At 32.8% G+C, this 11,468-nt stretch overlaps 3 non-coding genes and 1 pseudogene across 3 annotated transcripts; all 4 read left to right on the top strand.

The window, feature by feature from the left end:
* Positions 1-1,851: 1,851 nt before the first annotated feature.
* Positions 1,852-2,044, top strand: LOC148938675 (U2 spliceosomal RNA). Its single transcript, XR_016143657.1, has one exon. It is a non-coding gene; the product is annotated as a U2 spliceosomal RNA (small nuclear RNA).
* Positions 2,045-2,739: 695 nt separating this feature from the next.
* Positions 2,740-2,903, top strand: LOC148938674 (U1 spliceosomal RNA). Its single transcript, XR_016143654.1, has one exon. It is a non-coding gene; the product is annotated as a U1 spliceosomal RNA (small nuclear RNA).
* A 771-nt stretch (positions 2,904-3,674) lies between these two features.
* On the top strand, positions 3,675-3,793 carry LOC148938673 (U5 spliceosomal RNA; annotated as a pseudogene).
* Positions 3,794-9,321: 5,528 nt separating this feature from the next.
* Positions 9,322-9,512, top strand: LOC148938672 (U2 spliceosomal RNA). The gene has a single exon (XR_016143656.1). It is a non-coding gene; the product is annotated as a U2 spliceosomal RNA (small nuclear RNA).
* The last annotated feature ends 1,956 nt before the right edge of the window (positions 9,513-11,468 follow it).

Genomic DNA, 11,468 nt, shown 5'->3' with positions numbered 1-11,468 from the left:
TATATATATATATATATATATATATATATATATATATATATATATATATATATATATATATATATATATATATATATATATATATATATATATATCCAAATTTAAGGCAAAAATATCACCTTAAAGAAAAACAAGCATAATAAAAAAACTAACTTACAAAAAATTTAAAACTAGATTGAAGGATTTTGATATTCAGAAAACGAAAATTTTCCAAAGTGCAATTCTGTCAATTTTGTTGAAGTTGAAAAGAAAATTGTTCTTTATAAGCATGTCAGCATCGAAAGGAAAAAATTCTTATAAAACCTATGAGCTCCTCCAGAATGATTTTGGAGCCTTGTATTTCCTAGCTCTCTCATATCTGTCTTCTCTCCTATTTCTTGAAAACCGTGAGCTATCTCTGTAATTAGGCATCTCAGGGCTATTGCTGTTTTTGAAACACTTTTTCTAAATTCATTGGTCTTGTCTGTTTTCGCATACATGTGTTGCATAATTCGCTGTGTTTGATCCTAGCTATTTGCGGTCTAATAAATACTGGTAGCTTCTTAGCTACAATTCTTGGTTTCGTGCGTACTGATATTGGCTTTGGGGTATGTCTCATAGACTCTGTCTGTTTTTCTAACTGGTGTTCATCTATCAACTGGCCTGGCTCCCGTTTCCGTTTTTCCAGTTCAAGCTCAATTAACAAAGGCCTTTTATTTTCCCTAAAAACTGTTCCCTCTCATTAGTTACCACTGGTTGGACCTCCGTCATAGTGTATGCACTTTCCCTTCTCTTTCTTGCTGCCATTTCACGCAATATAGCGCTCTCGAAAGTAACCCCATCACTTCCCGTTTGTGCAAATCTTCTATGCATGTTAATCTTTTTAAATCTCTTAGTTAAGTGTTTCACAACTAAAAGCTATTATAATGTTCCTTGATGTAAGTTTTTTTCACAGCTAAATTTTTGACGAATTCATTTCGTTACATGCATGTAAAGCATGTTCAGGTGTTATATGCATGAACAACATAGCTCTGTAGATATTTGCACCAATCAATGCGAAGAGAATTCATGACGTATGATCTTGGGCTGGTTCAATCGTAAATATTCTGATGTTGGTTGTAATTAATTAAAAAAAGTTTTTCACAAAATGAGTTTTCAAAGAAAAGTAAAGAACTCCATTAAACCAAAAATGAGCAAAAATAAAATCAAATAATCTACCAAGCGTGAACCAATCACAAATCAGCATTGATAAATAAATGAAACCCAAAACTAACAGAAATTACAATAAATAAGCGAGTCAAACTCAAAGCGAGCAGAAATTAACATGAGTAGGGCCCAAAACCCCTGTGCCTTCCCCAGGCCAGAACATAATTGACACTTTACTGAAAAAAATACAAATGAATGTGCATTGTCAGTTTAATATACATATACTGATATTTAGTGATCAAAATGTTAATAATATTTGATTTATTAAATTTATTAAAGTAAAAACATTTATATTTTTTCAGTGAAGTGCAAGTTATGTTCTGGCCTTGGGAAGGCATAGGGGTTTTGAGCCCTACTCATGTTAATTTCTGCTCATTTTGAGTTTGAAAAAGTTTGCTAAAGTTTGCCAAGTTTATAAATGGTCGTAAATGGCCAAAAAACAACGACTTTTGTTGGCCTGTAGTAAAATTTTTCTGTTATAATATATGGTACTCCGAACAATTTCTTCAATTAATGTCAGGAATAATGTACTGCATGAGTAGAGAAAGAAAAAACAAAGTAATGGAGAAAGAAAGTGATTGAAAATGTCTTATTCAAAATTTTCATAGATAGTACTTTATGTCACCGACGATATCCCAAAATAAATTTGGGATATGGTACATTTTTGTGTCTTTGTTACATTTAGCATGCAATTTGTGGTAGATTTTGTTTTGGGGTGTTGGTAACAATGGATACGGTCCCTACATGGGGCCCAGAATATTAAACTGATTTTTGGGAACCGAGGGTATGTCGGGGCTCGCTCCGCTCCGTTCACGCGTTGGCCCGGTATTGAAGTACCTCCGGGATCGGCACACTCCTTTCGAGAGCAAATCGAAGTCCATGAACCCTTAAACATAGTGTGTATAATGCGCTTTTCACGATTTCTAGAAACCACACCTGTAGTTTCCTAGTCCTTGAATATATTGAAAGTCATTTTTTTTCATCTGAAAAAAGAAGACAAATTGTATTTAATTTACAAAATTTAATGGTGAAAAAGCCAATGACCACTCGCCATAATTAAATTGAAGTCCCCATGCATTTTTTTCGAAAATAGTACGTAATAGATTTAAATTGAACCAAGAATTGCTGAAGTGATTGTTTTTGGCCTCAGATGGCTTGGTTCTGTGGTGAGTTGTTAGCAGTAGTAGTAATAACTAAAGCCCCCTTTGCTTGTTAACGAGAAAATAATTGGCATAATCAGCAGAACGGCCCCTGGGTTTGCAGAAATTAAAGGTTTCGACTTTTCAGTCATATTGATAACAGAGCGAGAAACCCCTGATTTTCTTTTCTCAAAAAGGTTAACTTGCATTCAAAGGATTAAGATGTTTACGTATGAAAATGAAATGGGGCATTGCTATTTTCAAAAATAATTTAGAGACTTGATTCATTGATGTGAAAAAGTTTTGTAAACCTGCATCTGTTTAATAAATCGGAGCTTCTGAGGGGCATTCAAAGCAACCTGATTATGTCGAAAGATATTAGTAAATTGTTTAGTTAAAATGATTTTAACTAAACATACTTACCTGGCTAGAAAGCTGCCTTGATCCTGAAGGAGGTGCTCCCAGGGTGAGTCCTTTTCTTTGCACTTTGGATTGGCTCACCCCTGTGATTATCCCAAATTGGGGTAATTCAACAGCGTAATTCTTGGTAGAGGGGGACTGCGTTCACGCGGACCCCTGTCCACATACAGAAAAGTTTTGTCGTTTGGACCCCTTTTATATTTCATATATTTGTTTTTTGAAAGAAAAAAGTATTCTATATAATTTGATGTTGTTAAGACAATAATGGGACACGTAAAATTGATCATAGGGCCCTTTTGAAAAAATTATTTTTTCTTGATAAACTTACATGTTTGATATTTTATGGAAGAATTGTGCCTAAAATCCCAAGCATATGAGAGGCTTGAGCGAATACTGTCTAGATTTTTAATACATTTTGTTTTTGAAAATACTCTGTAATCATTAAATACTGATTTTTAAATTGAACTAGGAATTGAATCAAAATGCTGAAATTTGTAGTAAATCGCAAAGGCTAGCCTTAAAAAGTGAAATGCCCTTGGTCCCCACACATTTCATCAAGTAAATTGCATTAGCAACATATCAAACTGACAATTCCATCAGTACCGCGAAGCTTTTTGGACTATTTCAATAGGGAGGCCTTTGGCGGCAGGAATTTATCCACCACTCAATTACATTGCAATTACTTTTTAGATTGATAACTGAATATTTATGTTATTTTATGCAGATGTAGTTTTAGTACCATGTCATCTGGTACCAGTTGCAACATGAATTGCTGCTGATTGAATATGTTTTATCATCATGTGATTTTTTTTGCCAGTATTTACCTCATTGAAAATTGAATTCCTTGTTGCTTTCGAACCTTGTTAAGATACCGATAAGGATTTACTAGGATTTATTTTTATATAATCAAGTGATCTCTAGCAATTTTCATAGCTTTGGCCTTTTCTCATATTGAGTTATAATCTTTCGCCTTTTACTAAAGATTACCGTGGGGAAGGGCACTTAATGAGTCTTAACAAATTTTTGAATGCCGAAAAGCAGACTAGTCTATATTATTGTAGTATGTTTTGATATTCCAAGATTACTCATTTGACAAGCCCGACTACTTACCCTTAGCGTTTGACAAGACGCAAATGACATGAGAGGTCAGTAGGACTACTACTTGAGGAAACGGTTTTGATTAGTGGTCAGACAAGTAACCCTGGAAAATGCAGGGTAATTGAAGTCATATATGAACAAAAATTCAATCTTTTCAAAAATGAAAAACAAATTGTGAAATTATAGGCAGATAGCAAAAAGGGACAGTAACTGTGAAATATGGCACACTTTCCAGGGGTTTCTAAATAAGCTATGTTTATAGTGAAGTAGACATGATTAGTGTTGTTATTTACCTAGTTGCATACAGATTTTCAGTTGACAAGTTACCGGCTAAGTATTTGTTGTTATCTTTTGCAGATTACATCGGGGTAAGCTAATTTTAAGTGGGTAAGGGATGCTCGAAGGTACTCTTGGCTCAGTGCAATAACGAGCCAAACCCTAGGTGCTCTTGACTCCCCACTCTCTTAGGGCCCTCAGTCCTCCTTCGTATAGGAACAGTATTTCCATTCCAGTTAAGGAGGTTCCTCTAAAATAAGGAGTCTTGAGATCATATAGGGGCAAATCCATTCATTTGGGAATTCCATGGGCCTCTAGTCTAATACTATCAAATATTTGTCTGTTTGGTTTCTTATGTTGCTTCTAGACACAATACTCTGTCTGCCGGGAGGGAGAACGTGATTCAAGAGGCAATACTCTGTGTGAAGGGAAAAGAGAACCAAGAGGCAATTCTCCATGTGAAGGGAGAACGAGAATCAAGTGTAAACGGTCTGTGAGGAAGGAGGTGCCTGGAGCCTAAATGCAAATAACACAAAAACCCTGTGATTTACCATCTCAATGTTTTTTTTCGTTGATACATTCGGGGAGTCTGAAATATGGCATTCTGACAGCTTAACTAATGATTCCTTGGTCCATATATTAGAATCTTTCAATGAAGAATGAATTCATTTAGTTGATGATTAAAGTGCATTCTGAACGATATTTTGGAACAAGGAATTGGTGTGGTCAGGGCTGGCCCTTGTTTGTATAGCATGCCTTGCTGCAGAACCGTCCAAAGTTTTACAGAAATCTATTTTTCTGCAGAAGAAGAAGACTTTGTGAGGGGCCCGTGGGCCTGTACGATATTGGAATCAAACGATTCTTGTATTTATTTCTTAAGTCCTTAGATGGTGTAAAAGCGAGCCAAGTTCAAGCTACAATTAGTCCTCTTTTGTTTCGCTTAGAAAGTAACTATGGCTGGATTTGTTATCCTTACAGCATAGCCGCGTAATTTATTTCGGCTAAAAAGGAAAGGGCAAAGCATTGCTCAAGAAATCTGAACAAAACTAGCACAAGTCCTTACACAATATTATTCCATAAGACATTGATTTTCTACACTTGAAAAATCAAAAGATACTACCATCTTGGAATGCAACTTCCCTCGTACTACTTTGTTTCTACTAAGTCTTTCTAGCTCGAGTCCATCTTATAGGACTTTTGTTTCATTTTCTATTGCGTTTCTACGGTTCAAAGCATAGAGTTCTTTTAAAAGTTTCTACCCAAATTCTACTATGAAAAGTGAATTTTACTTGACTACTCTATATTACGCATTGCAGTAGTCCGTCCGCATAGTTAATAATAAGATAGGATTTTAAGACTAATCTAGTAAGTTGGAAATAAAATTTAATTATATAGATTAAGACAAAATAAGTAATCAATTAACCGTTAAAGTCTCTCCGTTGTGTTAATGTGTTTTATGCTTGGGTGATTAAAAATTCAGCTATTGCATCCATCTTTGGAGCAAATTTTATAATGTCACAATACAAGTTGTATTATTATCAAGTAGCATGGGTGAAGAATACCAGTAGCTTCAATGGGGCGGGGTGTATTATCCTGCAAGATTTTTTTCTGCATTCCCCCTTCCAGATTCAAGAAAGTCTTTTTGTGGCATTATTATTGAAAAAGGACTTGGTTTTTGTTCGTATTTTTTTTAAAGAAATTGAAAAAACAACGATTTTTTCCTCCATGGATTATGAAGAATACTCCTCCCCTCCCGAGGGCCACGTCCAGAAATTTGTTCCGGAGGCGGGTGGGGGTATAAAATGGTTAAAACACTCATCAAAAATTTGTTTAAATGCATTGCGATTCGTTTTAACGTATCAGAAAAAAATATCGGCTGGGGGGGGCACTGGATATTGCCTAGCCTCTTTAATTTTCGTGAAAATACGCCAGTGATCGGCACCAGTGGTGTCTATGCGGAAGAGTGGACATTTTTCTTGTAATATTTGTTCGGCTCATTTTGAATCCAGTTTATTTTAGCAAATTTAATAATGTCACAACATAACTTGCATTATTGTCAAGTAGGATATATCAACGTAAATGGCTTTTACGTTGGAAATTGAACTAAATCAAAATACACTATTTGTATCCAAGGTTGTCAAAAGGGATTACATGTGATATTTACGGAGAAGTTAAGAAAGTTAAGTTGAAACTTTCAGGGTATGTGGAGGGTAATAGTTGCGTAATATTTTTCTATACTCAAGGTTGTAACATGGAAGGGGCTGCAATCCCTTCAACCCTATAGAAACCAAAAAAATTGTGCGGATTTTCAACTTATTTATATTTGAGTATTTCTCCCCCTACCTACCAATCGAAAGCATTATAGTACAACCTTTGTTGAAAAAATTGTTTCAAAATTTTGGCAAACATATAACTAGTAAGCCAAAATTTGAATTCTTATAGAGAGAAACGGAAAAGATCTAAATTATTTTTTCTTAACCAATGAAAAAGAATATGTAATATAAAAACTGTCAGAAATTGTTACTATATAAATGACCGAAATTTGTTTTAAATAAATAACATTATTTTGCAAGTGATCTAACTAAGGAAAACTTTTTTAATAGTATTTCTTAACTAATGCACCACGTTATATAGGTACTTTACCGTGTCCTATCTTTCCCTTGTCACGTTTCCCCTATATTTGGGACAATACTTTTTTATTTGGATTGTCCCCAATCATTGCTTATATTCAACAAATATTTGTAGGATAGTGTTAAAAACAGCAAACAAAACTAATCACCTAAATGTTGCAACTCCTGTGGCACATAAAACTTTAGAATCAGCAAGTTTAACATAGCTTACTAATTACCATATAATGCAAAACAAAATTCAACGCCTCCTAGCGCAGATGGTTATGCGTGTGGTGAAATCAATGCCGGAGAAATCGTATGGAGGCATTAATTTTTTTTTTTACAACAAAGATAAAATCCTTGAAAATAAAATTTACTGCTGATGTCACAAATCGATTCAATTTTTTTTGAAAATATTTTTTCTATGTTAAGATGTTCGTGGCTTTGCCAACATATAACGTAAAATAAGTTTTAATATAAAAATTTAAAATTAAAATTAGAAGTCAATATAGAACTTCAGGTTATTTTTGGGAGGATTTTATACTAAATGAAAGAAACTTCATGCATTCAGTTTTGTCCAAAGGGTGATACCTCAGGAACTGCTAATGAACCTAAAAAATATTGCGGAAAAAAGGAAGAGGACATACCTTGAAATTGTCAGGACATGTTCAATGGGTAATTGAACTAAATGAAAATACACTAAATTTCAAATTATTAAATTTTTTTTTGGAGGGGGGGGGGTCCCCTAGAAGGTCTTTACGCTTCTACCCTGATAGATGAAATATCTTTTCGTTGTATTTTATTGAAAAAACGCTTGTTTTTCGTATTTTAGAGTTTTCTATTAATTATAAAATTCTTATATAGTGAGAGTCATTAAAACAAAAGAAAATGTTTTTGTTTTTTTCTTTTGTTTCATAAATTGCATTTAATTTTTTTGCATCATTTCTGTTTATTGGTCTTTTTGTTTCACTTTTGGTTCGCTATGTACAACCATGTAATTTAAATTTTGTTTCATGCAATTTTAACTAGAAGTTAGTCATTGGCGCCTCTCTGGGGCCATTTTTTAGTTGTTTTTTTTTTAAGAAATTTCACGTTTTTGGAAAGTTTTCCAAAACTCCTGGTAATTAGTCATTGTATTCCTGGTTAGTTTCAAATCCTGTTAAAAAAAATAATAAAAAATAAATAAATAAAAAAACTCATATAAATCTACGGTAATGTTTTACTTAATGGTACACACCGCTATAGACTCTATCAAGGAAACTAGTCAAACGGGAGAAACAGATACCCGGTTATAATGCTTTATGAAACAAATTTGGGCTATATTTTTGCACATTTAGGGGGTGGGGGTAAAGCATTGCATATAATAAATACGTAACCTAACCTAGGTACCTTCCCCCCTCCTAAACCCCAGAAAATAACAGTTTAAATATTGTAAATTCAATTAGAAACCACGCTTTGCGATCAATTTAGATAGCAATTACCCGCTTTACGGGTCTCCATGCTAAATTGCTATAAAGTCTATAGCGGTGTTTACCAGTAAGTAGTACAGTACCGTACCGAATTTATAGAACAGTACTGTATTTACTATGATTTTTTTTTGAAAAGCTAAATGTGCTCTCAAGCGACTAGGACGTTTTTATCAGAAAGAAAGCATGACTTTACTAACTAAATAAATAATCTAGAACCTTCATATGTTAATATGAAAATGTTTCACAACATTTGTATTTATAAAATCATACGGTAAATGTGCATTATATCTTACACACCGCTATATACTGTATCGGGAAACACTAAAGGAAACCAGTCAAACGGGTATTTGCAATAGAGAAATGGATCACAAGGCGTGGCTACTCAATGCGTTTACAATATTTAAACTATCATTTTTTGGGTTTAGGGGGGGGGGAGGTACCTAGGTTATGTTAGGTTACGTATTTAATTTATGCTATGATTTACCCCCCCCCCCTAATGGACAAATATATAGCCCAAATTAGTTTCTAAACTATTGTATTTGCATCCTATTTTATTTTATTTCATTAGCATTAACCAAAGTTGACTTCTTTCGTGTGTAAGATATTGTATTTGCACAAGTATTTGCACAAGTATTTGCACAAGTACCAATCATATTTATTTGGCTTTTGAGCTGCCTTGATCATGAAGGAGGCGCTCCAGGGGCGCAATTTTCTATGGAGCAGGATGGCTGCCCCCTCCAAATCCAAGCTTGACCCCTTTTCAGACGTCAGTTGGTCCCCCAAGCTGAAATTTAGTTTCTGCAAAATATCTTGTCAAAACTTAGATAAGCCTGCATAATTCAAAGATCCAGATAAACAGGTCAGGTTTTTTTAGTATATCTTTGTCTGATTTTTGCATTTTGAATAACAATTTTGTCCAAGTCTTGATTGGAAATTTTTCCATTTACCATTCGAATTTTGAGATAAACTTTGATATTACGGGAAATGTTTTATGCTGCTTATAAAAATCTAAAGACTAAGTGATAAATTAATTGAATGTTATTTGAGTTTTACAACCGAAATTAAATCTGCGACAAACTCTGTTACTCGTATCGTCATAAATTCTTTGACAATTCATGTGAAATTATCGCTTCTCGGCCTTTTGGCTAAGATTAAAGTGTAGTATCTGTTCTTATCGGCTTAATATTTGATACGGTCCCTACATGGGCCCGGAATGTTAAACTGATTTTTGAAAACAGGGGGAGGGGGTATTATGCTGCCATCTTTGGGTCATTATGCGCATATACTCTCTATGGGTTCCCTTAGGGTCATGTTATATATATATATATATATATATATATATATATATATATATATATATATATATATATATATATATATATATATATATATATACATGTATATACAAGCATTGTGTAATAACTTACACAAGTATTTTTTTAAGTCGCAAAACTATATAGGATATATAACTACTGGTTAAAACTTAAATCATTTAAAAAAATAAAACACAATATGGACAAGCCTTGGAATTAATTCAAATTAGTGTTTTGATCATTGCTATAAAGTATTAATGTATAATAAATCTTGAATGCTATACATAGCAAAATAAAAATTAAAAAACAAAGAGACACAACGTATAAATTCACTATATTTACATGGATAGTTTAGGTTATATATATATATATATATATATATATATATATATATATATATATATATATATATATATATATATATATATATATATATATATATATAAACAGAAGTTATGTTGAAATATAACTTAATTGTTAAAAACAAATAATAATTATGTACCTTAATAATTTATTTAATCACTGCATTATTTGTTCTTTTCACAACTTTTAAATAAGTCTGTCAAGACTTTTATCTGATAGGTCTTAACTGCAATTTAAAATATATTAAAAAAATAAACCCTAACTAATAGATTTATACACTATAATTGAGAACTGTGATTAGCCTCTATATAAGGGCTTGGCAATAGTTCATATAACATGTTTTGCTATTAAAATTTACATATTTACAATTTTTTGTTTATATGATAACAATTCCATATTTAGAAAGAGTTTTCAAAATATCTTTATAACTGTATATATTCCTAACAACATTTGTTACCACTATATAGCTTTTCCATATACGACTATATACATTTTCTTATCTTTGTTTTACAACTTTGGTTCTATTCCGAACCAACTTGTGTCATTAACTGTCATTAGCTTACAATATGCCTGTTTGTTTATAAAGACTTTTGAGCTTTTTAATTCTTTTCGAATTTTAGGTACTTGATACAGTTTTATAACGTTTTTGCCTGTAATCTCTCTTTTTTAGCTTTAATGTTCTTTTGATATAAGGCTTCATATACAGCTTAGATCTCATAAGCTAAAAATTTAGCTATTCGTCTTTTTACCTGTTTGTGCACTATCAATTGACTAGTGCCTGCACCCTGGAGGTTTGCTTACCAGGACTGCCCTCTGGTAGCTTCTATAATTTTTCTAAGTTCTCTTGTCAGCAGTTACAGCTAAAAGGACTAATATGAACCAGCACACAATAACTATTTATTTATAGTATTTGCACACTTTTTTTTTTATTTGTGGCCATAGTGTTCTCTTGGCTATTCTCTTATCAAACCAAATGACCCCTCTGTAAAAAATATGCCTTGCCTTCATCGAAAACAGTAATTTATTTTTAGACATACCAGTGACAATGACTATTTTCACTTTAACTACCCAACTTTTAGTGGTCTTGCCTTTATGCCATGCTAGTCATTTTTGCGAAAGACGACTCCCACATAAGAGAGCAAAACTTTTCCTGTCTACTTAGAGCATATCTACCTGGCTCCGTAGTATTAATGCTGCTAATTTTGTACTAATTTAATACAAGTATTTCATACTAGTCTTGTGCTGTCAGTTCGAGATGCACGTATGACAGAATTTAACTGACTTTATTCAATTTCTTTTCCTTCAATTTCGCCTGGCTATATTTTCAACTTGAATCATTCTCTTTTTTTATTATTTACTTCAATGAAGCCTAAGGAATTTTTCAAGTTATTTTGTCGCCTTTTCAGTAAAATATGTCTTTTTTAAGCCTATATTTTTATGTTTCCTATTTTATTCATTGGATTCTTCAAACAAAAATGTTACTTATGTTTCCTTTATGTTCCCAACGCTCCTCCATGTTTTAAGGGGTGGAGAGTTGTCTATTATCAAATTCTTTATTTTTTTTTTTTCTACGTCCAAAACTGTTTGTTTAGTGTT

The sequence above is a fragment of the Artemia sp. Qi Xiang Cuo genome, unplaced genomic scaffold (assembly GCF_049724085.1).
Source record: "Artemia sp. Qi Xiang Cuo unplaced genomic scaffold, ASM4972408v1 HiC_scaffold_3027, whole genome shotgun sequence".
In the NCBI taxonomy this organism is placed as follows: Eukaryota; Metazoa; Arthropoda; class Branchiopoda; order Anostraca; family Artemiidae; genus Artemia; species Artemia sp. Qi Xiang Cuo.
This window is presented reverse-complemented; position numbering and strand designations above follow the sequence as displayed.